The following is a 12,886-nucleotide window of genomic DNA, read 5'->3' on the forward strand; positions in this document are numbered from 1 at the left end:
CCGCCGACGCTACTTCATGGACCACAATTCTTTGGGGTAACACGCTGGTAGGACTAGCAGAGTGCGGCCAATCGGATTTTTGTTTACATTCAGGCTCCCTTGAGCCGGTGGGGCTGACGAGCCCATGGCTACGCACCTGCGCGCCTTGAGTGGTACTTTACCTGAGAATATTTTTTGACAGCCTACGCAGCAACCCTACACACATACCTACTCCCTGCTGACGAGAGGCAACTACCTCGAAACACGTGTCCAGGGATGGCTAACGCGACACTTATTTTCATTTTAAACTTTTGGCATAGGCGTACCCGCCGACGCTACTTCATGGACCACAATTCTTTGGGGTAACACGCTGGTAGGACTAGCAGAGTGCGGCCAATCGGATTTTTGTTTACATTCAGGCTCCCTTGAGCCGGTGGGGCTGACGAGCCCATGGCTACGCACCTGCGCGCCTTGAGTGGTACTTTACCTGAGAATATTTTTTGACAGCCTACGCAGCAACCCTACACACATACCTACTCCCTGCTTACGAGAGGCAACTACCTCGAAACACGTGTCCAGGGATGGCTAACGCGACACTTATTTTCATTTTAAACTTTTGGCATAGGCGTACCCGCCGACGCTACTTCATGGACCACAATTCTTTGGGGTAACACGCTGGTAGGACTAGCAGAGTGCGGCCAATCGGATTTTTGTTTACATTCAGGCTCCCTTGAGCCGGTGGGGCTGACGAGCCCATGGCTACGCACCTGCGCGCCTTGAGTGGTACTTTACCTGAGAATATTTTTTGACAGCCTACGCAGCAACCCTACACACATACCTACTCCATGCTGACGAGAGGCAACTACCTCGAGACACGTGTCCAGGGATGGCTAACGCGACACTTATTTTCATTTTAAACTTTTGGCATAGGCGTACCCGCCGACGCTACTTCATGGACCACAATTCTTTGGGGTAACACGCTGGTAGGACTAGCAGAGTGCAGCCAATCGGATTTTTGTTTACATTCAGGCTCCCTTGAGCCGGTGGGGCTGACGAGCCCATGGCTACGCACCTGCGCGCCTTGAGTGGTACTTTACCTGAGAATATTTTTTGACAGCCTACGCAGCAACCCTACACACATACCTACTCCCTGCTGACGAGAGGCAACTACCTCGAAACACGTGTCCAGGGATGGCTAACGCGACACTTATTTTCATTTTAAACTTTTGGCATAGGCGTACCCGCCGACGCTACTTCATGGACCACAATTCTTTGGGGTAACACGCTGGTAAGACTAGCAGAGTGCGGCCAATCGGATTTTTGTTTACATTCAGGCTCCCTTGAGCCGGTGGGGCTGACGAGCCCATGGCTACGCACCTGCGCGCCTTGAGTGGTACTTTACCTGAGAATATTTTTTGACAGCCTACGCAGCAACCCTACACACATACCTACTCCCTGCTGACGAGAGGCAACTACCTCGAAACACGTGTCCAGGGATGGCTAACGCGACACTTATTTTCATTTTAAACTTTTGGCATAGGCGTACCCGCCGACGCTACTTCATGGACCACAATTCTTTGGGGTAACACGCTGGTAGGACTAGCAGAGTGCGGCCAATCGGATTTTTGTTTACATTCAGGCTCCCTTGAGCCGGTGGGGCTGACGAGCCCATGGCTACGCACCTGCGCGCCTTGAGTGGTACTTTACCTGAGAATATTTTTTGACAGCCTACGCAGCAACCCTACACACATACCTACTCCCTGCTGACGAGAGGCAACTACCTCGAGACACGTGTCCAGGGATGGCTAACGCGACACTTATTTTCATTTTAAACTTTTGGCATAGGCGTACCCGCCGACGCTACTTCATGGACCACAATTCTTTGGGGTAACACGCTGGTAGGACTAGCAGAGTGCAGCCAATCGGATTTTTGTTTACATTCAGGCTCCCTTGAGCCGGTGGGGCTGACGAGCCCATGGCTACGCACCTGCGCGCCTTGAGTGGTACTTTACCTGAGAATATTTTTTGACAGCCTACGCAGCAACCCTACACACATACCTACTCCCTGCTGACGAGAGGCAACTACCTCGAAACACGTGTCCAGGGATGGCTAACGCGACACTTATTTTCATTTTAAACTTTTGGCATAGGCGTACCCGCCGACGCTACTTCATGGACCACAATTCTTTGGGGTAACACGCTGGTAGGACTAGCAGAGTGCGGCCAATCGGATTTTTGTTTACATTCAGGCTCCCTTGAGCCGGTGGGGCTGACGAGCCCATGGCTACGCACCTGCGCGCCTTGAGTGGTACTTTACCTGAGAATATTTTTTGACAGCCTACGCAGCAACCCTACACACATACCTACTCCCTGCTGACGAGAGGCAACTACCTCGAAACACGTGTCCAGGGATGGCTAACGCGACACTTATTTTCATTTTAAACTTTTGGCATAGGCGTACCCGCCGACGCTACTTCATGGACCACAATTCTTTGGGGTAACACGCTGGTAGGACTAGCAGAGTGCGGCCAATCGGATTTTTGTTTACATTCAGGCTCCCTTGAGCCGGTGGGGCTGACGAGCCCATGGCTACGCACCTGCGCGCCTTGAGTGGTACTTTACCTGAGAATATTTTTTGACAGCCTACGCAGCAACCCTACACACATACCTACTCCCTGCTGACGAGAGGCAACTACCTCGAAACACGTGTCCAGGGATGGCTAACGCGACACTTATTTTCATTTTAAACTTTTGGCATAGGCGTACCCGCCGACGCTACTTCATGGACCACAATTCTTTGGGGTAACACGCTGGTAGGACTAGCAGAGTGCGACCAATCGGATTTTTGTTTACATTCAGGCTCCCTTGAGCCGGTGGGGCTGACGAGCCCATGGCTACGCACCTGCGCGCCTTGAGTGGTACTTTACCTGAGAATATTTTTTGACAGCCTACGCAGCAACCCTACACACATACCTACTCCCTGCTGACGAGAGGCAACTACCTCGAAACACGTGTCCAGGGATGGCTAACGCGACACTTATTTTCATTTTAAACTTTTGGCATAGGCGTACCCGCCGACGCTACTTCATGGACCACAATTCTTTGGGGTAACACGCTGGTAGGACTAGCAGAGTGCGGCCAATCGGATTTTTGTTTACATTCAGGCTCCCTTGAGCCGGTGGGGCTGACGAGCCCATGGCTACGCACCTGCGCGCCTTGAGTGGTACTTTACCTGAGAATATTTTTTGACAGCCTACGCAGCAACCCTACACACATACCTACTCCCTGCTGACGAGAGGCAACTACCTCGAGACACGTGTCCAGGGATGGCTAACGCGACACTTATTTTCATTTTAAACTTTTGGCATAGGCGTACCCGCCGACGCTACTTCATGGACCACAATTCTTTGGGGTAACACGCTGGTAGGACTAGCAGAGTGCAGCCAATCGGATTTTTGTTTACATTCAGGCTCCCTTGAGCCGGTGGGGCTGACGAGCCCATGGCTACGCACCTGCGCGCCTCGAGTGGTACTTTACCTGAGAATATTTTTTGACAGCCTACGCAGCAACCCTACACACATACCTACTCCCTGCTGACGAGAGGCAACTACCTCGAAACACGTGTCCAGGGATGGCTAACGCGACACTTATTTTCATTTTAAACTTTTGGCATAGGCGTACCCGCCGACGCTACTTCATGGACCACAATTCTTTGGGGTAACACGCTGGTAGGACTAGCAGAGTGCGGCCAATCGGATTTTTGTTTACATTCAGGCTCCCTTGAGCCGGTGGGGCTGACGAGCCCATGGCTACGCACCTGCGCGCCTTGAGTGGTACTTTACCTGAGAATATTTTTTGACAGCCTACGCAGCAACCCTACACACATACCTACTCCCTGCTGACGAGAGGCAACTACCTCGAAACACGTGTCCAGGGATGGCTAACGCGACACTTATTTTCATTTTAAACTTTTGGCATAGGCGTACCCGCCGACGCTACTTCATGGACCACAATTCTTTGGGGTAACACGCTAGTAGGACTAGCAGTGTGCGGCCAATCGGATTTTTGTTTACATTCAGGCTCCCTTGAGCCGGTGGGGCTGACGAGCCCATGGCTACGCACCTGCGCGCCTTGAGTGGTACTTTACCTGAGAATATTTTTTGACAGCCTACGCAGCAACCCTACACACATACCTACTCCCTGCTGACGAGAGGCAACTACCTCGAAACACGTGTCCAGGGATGGCTAACGCGACACTTATTTTCATTTTAAACTTTTGGCATAGGCGTACCCGCCGACGCTACTTCATGGACCACAATTCTTTGGGGTAACACGCTGGTATGACTAGCAGAGTGCGGCCAATCGGATTTTTGTTTACATTCAGGCTCCCTTGAGCCGGTGGGGCTGACGAGCCCATGGCTACGCACCTGCGCGCCTTGAGTGGTACTTTACCTGAGAATATTTTTTGACAGCCTACGCAGCAACCCTACACACATACCTACTCCCTGCTGACGAGAGGCAACTACCTCGAAACACGTGTCCAGGGATGGCTAACGCGACACTTATTTTCATTTTAAACTTTTGGCATAGGCGTACCCGCCGACGCTACTTCATGGACCACAATTCTTTGGGGTAACACGCTGGTAGGACTAGCAGAGTGCGGCCAATCGGATTTTTGTTTACATTCAGGCTCCCTTGAGCCGGTGGGGCTGACGAGCCCATGGCTACGCACCTGCGCGCCTTGAGTGGTACTTTACCTGAGAATATTTTTTGACAGCCTACGCAGCAACCCTACACACATACCTACTCCCTGCTGACGAGAGGCAACTACCTCGAAACACGTGTCCAGGGATGGCTAACGCGACACTTATTTTCATTTTAAACTTTTGGCATAGGCGCACCCGCCGACGCTACTTCATGGACCACAATTCTTTGGGGTAACACGCTGGTAGGACTAGCAGAGTGCGGCCAATCGGATTTTTGTTTACATTCAGGCTCCCTTGAGCCGGTGGGGCTGACGAGCCCATGGCTACGCACCTGCGCGCCTTGAGTGGTACTTTACCTGAGAATATTTTTTGACAGCCTACGCAGCAACCCTACACACATACCTACTCCCTGCTGACGAGAGGCAACTACCTCGAGACACGTGTCCAGGGATGGCTAACGCGACACTTATTTTCATTTTAAACTTTTGGCATAGGCGTACCCGCCGACGCTACTTCATGGACCACAATTCTTTGGGGTAACACGCTGGTAGGACTAGCAGAGTGCAGCCAATCAGATTTTTGTTTACATTCAGGCTCCCTTCAGCCGGTGGGGCTGACGAGCCCATGGCTACGCACCTGCGCGCCTTGAGTGGTACTTTACCTGAGAATATTTTTTGACAGCCTACGCAGCAACCCTACACACATACCTACTCCCTGCTGACGAGAGGCAACTACCTCGAAACACGTGTCCAGGGATGGCTAACGCGACACTTATTTTCATTTTAAACTTTTGGCATAGGCGTACCCGCCGACGCTACTTCATGGACCACAATTCTTTGGGGTAACACGCTGGTAGGACTAGCAGAGTGCGGACATTCGGATTTTTGTTTACATTCAGGCTCCCTTGAGCCGGTGGGGCTGACGAGCCCATGGCTACGCACCTGCGCGCCTTGAGTGGTACTTTACCTGAGAATATTTTTTGACAGCCTACGCAGCAACCCTACACACATACCTACTCCCTGCTGACGAGAGGCAACTACCTCGAAACACGTGTCCAGGGATGGCTAACGCGACACTTATTTTCATTTTAAACTTTTGGCATAGGCGTACCCGCCGACGCTACTTCATGGACCACAATTCTTTGGGGTAACACGCTGGTAGGACTAGCAGAGTGCGGCCAATCGGATATTTCTAATTTGTTAGGATGGCGTCACCAAAAGGACCTTGGTATAGTTTTAAATCCAAATGCTGGTGAGCCTGTAAAATCTACAGAAGTCCATATTGTGGACAATTATGACACCAACATCGCAGATAAATTTCCTAATGTTTTTTCAGATAAGCTGGGGAGACTAAAAGATTTTGCCCATAAAATTATCTTTAAAAAAAATGCAGTCCTAGTAGTTCATAAAGTGAGAAATGTTCCACATTTAATGAGAGCACCTCTTAAAAATGAACTAGACAGATTGTTGAGAGAGGGTATTATTGAACCCATAGAGGCTTCAGAGTGGTTGGCACCCATAGTAGTCGCACCCAAGGATGGTGGTGCCAAGATTCGTTTGTGTGTTGACTTGCGCGACTTAAATAGAAACATTTGGGTAGACAGGCCACCTCTACCCAATATCTCGGAGATGTTGACAGCTATGGGTGGAGGTGTGATTTTTAGTGTCAAAGATATGTCAGCAGCATACCACCAAATTGACATTGATGAAGGATCAAGGCACCTTACTTCATTCGTTACCCCACTTGGTGCTTTTCGTTACCACAGGATGCCATTTGGTTTGGCATCTGCCTCTGCAGTATTTCAGAGAGTTATGGAAAGAGTTTTTGCCAATATGAATAACGTCTTATGTTTTCAAGATGATGTATTGATAGTTGGAAAAAATAGTGATCATCATGATGAAGTACTTCATAATGTTTTAAAAAGAATGGAAATTCATGGCTTAACGATAAAGAGAGAAAAGTGTCAATTAAAAAAAAGTAGTGTGACTTATCTAGGGCACGAGATATCCTTAGAAGGGATAAAACCAAAAAAAAGTATTATTTCAGCTATTGCAAATGCTCCCATTCCTCTTAGCAAAGATCAATTCAAATCTTTCTTAGGATTAGCAGAATACTGTTCTAAGTTTGTAAATGGATTCACGGAAATTGTTGAACCGTTAAGGTTATTAATGAAGAATGGAGTCACCTTTGAATGGAATGATGTATGTGAAAAAGCATTCAATGCCATAAAGCATGGTATCCTTCATGCACCCACCTTAGGACACTTCAATGTAAATGCTAAGACTTTCATCACCACTGATGCAAGTGCTGTGGGAATTGGGGCTGTTTTATCCCAAATATATGATGGGGTAGAAAGAATCATTGGATTTGCCCCTAGAAGGCTCCAAGGAGCTGAGGTATCATACTCAGTGATTGAGAAAGAAGCCCTAGCATGCTGTTGGGGCATCAAGCATTTTAGATATTTTGTGTGGGGATTGCCATTTAAAGTTCGTACGGATCATAAACCATTGGTGCATCTGTTTAAAGGGGGAAGAGGTCTTGAAGGGAATGTAACCCCCAGGATTTCTAGGTGGATATTGTCTGTGCTTGAATATAATTTTGAGATGGAGTACATGAAGGGATTAAAGAATGTAGTTGCAGATTGTCTGTCCAGAATGCCTGTGGATGTAGTTGAAGAAGATTTGAGCGATAGTGTGGAGGCAATCGGGTGTAGTGAGGAACAAGCTTTTGATAAAGAGGAGTGGAATTCTGCCATCTTGAATGATGGAACTCTTCAAGAAATTATGAAGTGTGTATCAAATGGTTGGAATGAGGTTAGCAGTCAGGATGCACATTTTAGAAGCTATTGTAATGTGGAGAGTGAATTGAGTGTGTCTGAAGGTAAGTTGTGGAGAAGAAGTAATTTGATACCACCAGTTGGTTTGAGGAGTAAGATAATGAACATAGCTCATGAAGGGCACTTGGGGAGAAACATGACTAAGAGACGGATCCGTCAATCTTTCTGGTGGCCAGGAATGGACAGAGACATAGAAGAAGTTGTTAAAGAATGTCATGCATGTGCGAGAAGTGATAAAACAAAGGTAGTGAGGCAACCTCCACTAGCTTGCGTGGAATTTCCAAAAGGTCTTTGGGAGAGATTAGCGATAGATTTTCTTGGTCCGATATCTAGACTTGGTTCACGTAACAAATTCTTCATGGTGCTTGTAGATTATCATTCTAAGTGGTTTGTTGTGGAATCTACTGACTGCATTGATACAGAAAGAGTGATTGGATTTATGGAAAGGACTTTTATGAATGAAGGAATACCTAAGGTCCTTGTATCGGACAATGGAGTTCAATTGGTTTCTAGCAGAAAGAAGGATTTTCTTTGCAAATTGGGTGTTATCCATGAGAGAGTTGCTCTGTTCAGACCGCAGACAAATGGGTTGGTTGAGAGAATTAACTGGTTGTTAATGGATAATATCCAACTTTCATTAGCTAATGGATTGTCGTGGTCTGAGGAACTTAAGAAGTTAGTGTGGTCTTACAGAGTGACGCCACACTCAGTTACGGGTGTTTCTCTATTTGTTTCCCTCAAGGGACGTGAGCCTGGTGTAAAGGAAGTTCCTGGATGGCTTAAAGATAAAGAATGTGTGTGGGTAGACCGTGCTGCAGTTAGAAAGAGTGTGGAGGAACAACAAGGGAGCGCAGCGGACAGTTATAATATGAGAAAGGGGGTGAGAAACACTGATATAAAAGTTGGTGATTGGGTTGTTGTGAGGAGAGGTGGCATTGCGATCAAGGGGGAAAGCAAATTCACCCAACCTATACAAGTAAAAGAAGTTAAAAGAAATATCCTTATTTTAGCAGATGGATCTGCTTGGAGTTCTGGAAATGTTTCTAGATGCCAGGCTCCTTGAATTGATGCAAGGAGTTCTGGAATTGTTTCTAAATGCCAAACTCTTTGAATTGTTGATAAAAAAAAAAAAAAAATGTATTACTATTTTATGTTCCTTATGTTAGCTGTATTTGTTATCTAAATTGTATTTTATGTAGGGGGGAAGATGTGTAGGGATTTCTTTAAGATAGAATGTTAAGTTGGTTGCTAGGATGGAATGTTGTCCTATGAAGTGAAGTTAGTCTGAAGAAACTGCTGAAGCAAGCTGGAGGTATCTGTTACTTTCTACTGCTGATAATAAAGACCATCAACCTTACTGCTGCGTTGGATGAATCTTTACACTCAGGCCCTCAGATGTGAGGGGACACAGCCCCAGCAGGTTCAGGCCCTCAGGTGTGAGGGGATACAGTACCAGCAGGTTCAAGCATGAAGACACTGCCTCAGGATGGTCATTATTTTTTAGGGTTGCCAGTCCCAGCATGTTGAGGCGCTCAGGTGAGGGGTGCCACCCCAGCATGGTCAGGCGCTCAGGTGAGGGATGCCAACCCAGCAAGGTCAGGCGCTCAGGCAAGATGTGTCAGCCTAGCAAGGTCAGGCGCTCAGGCAAGATGTGCCAGCCTAGCAAGGTCAGGCGCTCAGGCGAAGGGTGCCACCCCAGCATGGTCAGGCACTCAGGTGAGGGGTGCCAACCCAGCACAGTCAGGCGCTCAGGTGAGGCATGCCACCCTGGCTATGTCATTATAGTATAATGGGGTAACCCAAGAAAATGTCCAAGGACCTAGGTATCGATTGGTATAGAAGACAATTGGTCCTAGACTAACAAGCAGCCCAGGCTGCCCACGATATATACACTCCCTAAGGTACACAAACGCCTAACCAACCCACCAGGGAGGCCCATCATCTCTGGATGTGGTTCAGCTTTTAAACCACTATGTAACTACATAGATGTGTTCCTTAAACCCATTGCAGAAATAACTACGGCATACCTAGGGACACCATGCAGGCATTGAAATTGGAGGGCGACCGCCCTTTTGACATTAATGATCATAGCCTGGTCACTATGGACATAACGTCTTCATACACTAACACCCCCCAGGGAGCGGCATTGGACACCATCAGGTCAGTCCTGGAGAACCGCCCCAGACCGTTCCTGGCACCCTCCGAGTTTATAATAAACCTCTTTGAAATCGCAATGACAAAAAACGTCTTCTACTTTCAGGGTGATTTCTATGTGCAGACTAAAGGAGCGGCGATGGGCGTGCGGTTTGCGCCGGATCTGGCCATAATGTATTTGGACGAATATGAGCATACATATGTCATCAATTACCTCTATTCCTACAGAGGGTGCGTTGAGCTGTGGAGGCGCTATATAGCCGATGTTATAATGATATGGCAACAACTCTTGGACGTTCACCTCTGGCTTAATGCACAATCAAAGGACATTCAGTTTAACAGCAGAGTGATAAACTTTCTAGACATCTCGATCAGGGAGGATGAGGGCAAATTACATACCACTCTTTTTAGGAAACACTCTATTACGTTATTCGAGTCACCATCCCCGTAACCTCAGGGCAATTTACTTTTTGGCCAGCTCCTGAGGGTACGGAGGAATTGTACTAAGAAGCATGAGTTCTTCGAGGAATCAGCAGAACTAATGGTACGGCTCACGGAGAGGGGATAGCTCAGGAGACTTCTCAAAAAAGCCCATAAACGGGTGTGGTTCTGCCATAGAGAGTTTTTACTCGAACCCAAACCCAAGAAGAACCTTGAACATGAACGCCTAGTGTGTGCGACTACGTTCTGCACTAGAAGTAACAAAATCAAAAAGGTTGTCAATCGCCACTGGCACCTAGTGGCTGATGAGATAGGGATCACAGAACCTCCCATGTATGCTTTTAAGAAAGGAAGAAATGTAAGGGATAACGTGGTCAAATCCCTTCAACCTGTCAAACCCAGGGTGAACCAACAAACACATTGGAACATTCCACCCATTAAGGGGCACTACAAATGTGGGCAGGGCAAGGCCTGTCCCATGACAAAGGAAATGAAATAGTGCACATATAACAACTACACTCACACTCTACAGGAACACACTAATTGTAACTCCAAGGGTGTTATTTATGCCATAGTCTGCCCATGTGACTTTATGTACATTGGCCAGACAGTTGAAAAAGTCAAGGCCCGTATTCTACAGCATTGCAGTGGAATACGGTGCAATGTACAGGGAGTACCCCTGGTGGAACACTTCCGCACGTTTGTACACTCGGCCGAGAGTCTGAAGTGGTGGATAATCGAAAAAGTGAGGACTAACCTCACTGGGGGCAATTTTGCAAACACATTGAGTGTCCGTCAGTGCAAATGGATACATGTCTTTGACACTGTTGTGAAGGGTCTGAATGAATATGAAGAGATCGTCAAACAAGTTGCAACACTAAACAATGGCTAGACACTTTGTCATGCACACTGTCTTTCTGTAGATATTTAATTAATTCTGTCACACCCTTTACCGTGCGCACCATTGTTTACACATGTATATAACTACACTTTTTACCTCTGTATATATTTTATGTAAATATTTGTAATTCATTCTTATTGTAATATATGGGCAAGCTAGGTTCTCAAGACTTGTCCATTTACTCTTGATTTCGTGAACAATTCATTCATGTTTTAGGGTGAGTAAATGTCACATTGTTTATGTAGTCCCGTATACTATATATCACCATTTAATGTATTATGTTGGGCACGTGTCATTTTTGTTTAACATGGTTATTGCTATGGTGGTCTTTGTTTGTGACTATGTCTGCCATAGTTTCTCTATGTAACACCGCCAGAACTTTTCCTTTTTTGAGGAGGCCCCACCGGATTGAGTCTGTCTTTTGTTGCCAGTAGAATACACACGCGTCTGTCATCAGTAGCGCGTCTTACGGCGACATGCATGCACCTCCCGGCACTGTCTTCCCTAAATAGCCCCAGCTATGCCATTGTCTGTCTTGTCTCTTTGAGTAAGACATGGACGACGCGGGCTGCTTTTGAACTGTGGAACTAAGGTGGATTCCCCTCTTTGTAGGGCCTCCGCTGTGTTTCACTCACGCTCGGCAGCCATTTTTACTGATGTCCCCTTCCTTAGTTTTGCTTCTTCCAGATTGATTCATGGGCGATGTACTCCCCCTCGTGAAAGCGTTTTTCGCTTATATGAGCGGCCTTTATTGAACATACAGCTTATGAATACACAGCTTATGCCTCGCCGCAACCATTGTGCGGGTACGTTTTGATCCCATTTCATTTTATTTGGGACATGAGTTCCATGTCATAAGAGTAATTAGTGTATCATGCGCATCTCTCGCCCACAGACTACCCACCTTGTTGGGGACAGTGACCGGACTATTCCAACCGACACCTTCATTTAGGTCAGTACTGGTGGCAATTCCCCTTTTTAGGTCTCGCCTGACCCAGTGCATGCGCTGATCTGGCGAGACTTATTGAGAGGGCTCCAAAAAGTGCTACCAGGCCAGCCTAGAGCTACAGTGCATGTGCGCGGGCGCGCGCGCCGTGCTTTACCGCGATTACTTTCACTTTCGCGGTCGCACAGCCGCTTTGATGTTTGATCGTGATCGTGATGGCGATCACTTTCACTTTCACGGCCGCATGGCCACTTTGCATAGCCAATAGGTCTCGCTTTTGGGACCTTATAAGTATTTAGTTATAAGGTCCCAAAGGCGAGACCTATTGGCTATGCTAATGCTTGTTGTTTTTGTTTCATTCCTTGATTGCGGCACTAATCAGGCTGTATGGTTATACTTTTAGGTTGCCCCCGTTCTCCCCTTGTCCTGAGGAAGACCCGTGAGCTGAGAATGTAACTTACCCTCTATGCACCAGGGTCGAAACGTCGACACTTTCTCCCCAGTGGGGCTGTACCCGGTACCACAGCCAGTTTCACCCCCGTCGGATGTTTTGAATCCTTCCTTTTGCTATCTGTCCTACGCATGAGCACAACCCCTCTCCCTCCCTCTCTTTGGAGCAACCTCTCATCTTGATACTTAAATGGAAATGTATTTATCTAATGAATATATGTAAAATAGAAATAAAATAGTCCTTTTTTAAATTGAATGGGTGCCATCGCATTTCTTGAGAGTGCGCATATATATATATGCATATTCTGAAGGAATTCTGTATGTGCTCATGGCTATATGCTAATCAAATGCATCTTCAATGTGTTTTTCGAATCGTGAGTGTAATACAAGTGAACTGTATGATAAGTTAGTCTAGGACCAATGGTCTTCTATACCACCCTGGCAATGCCAGGCGCTCAGGTGAGGGGTGCCAC

General features: G+C 47.2%; 1 protein-coding gene across 4 annotated transcripts in view; it reads right to left on the reverse strand.

Annotated features, from left to right (window-relative positions):
- ARHGAP45 (Rho GTPase activating protein 45) overlaps window positions 1-12,886 on the reverse strand; it is a 296,938-nt gene that overhangs the window by 236,440 nt on the left and 47,612 nt on the right. The gene's annotated exons all lie outside the window — the stretch shown is intronic.

The sequence above is a fragment of the Triturus cristatus genome, chromosome 12, assembly GCF_964204655.1.
Source record: "Triturus cristatus chromosome 12, aTriCri1.1, whole genome shotgun sequence".
In the NCBI taxonomy this organism is placed as follows: domain Eukaryota; kingdom Metazoa; phylum Chordata; class Amphibia; order Caudata; family Salamandridae; genus Triturus; species Triturus cristatus.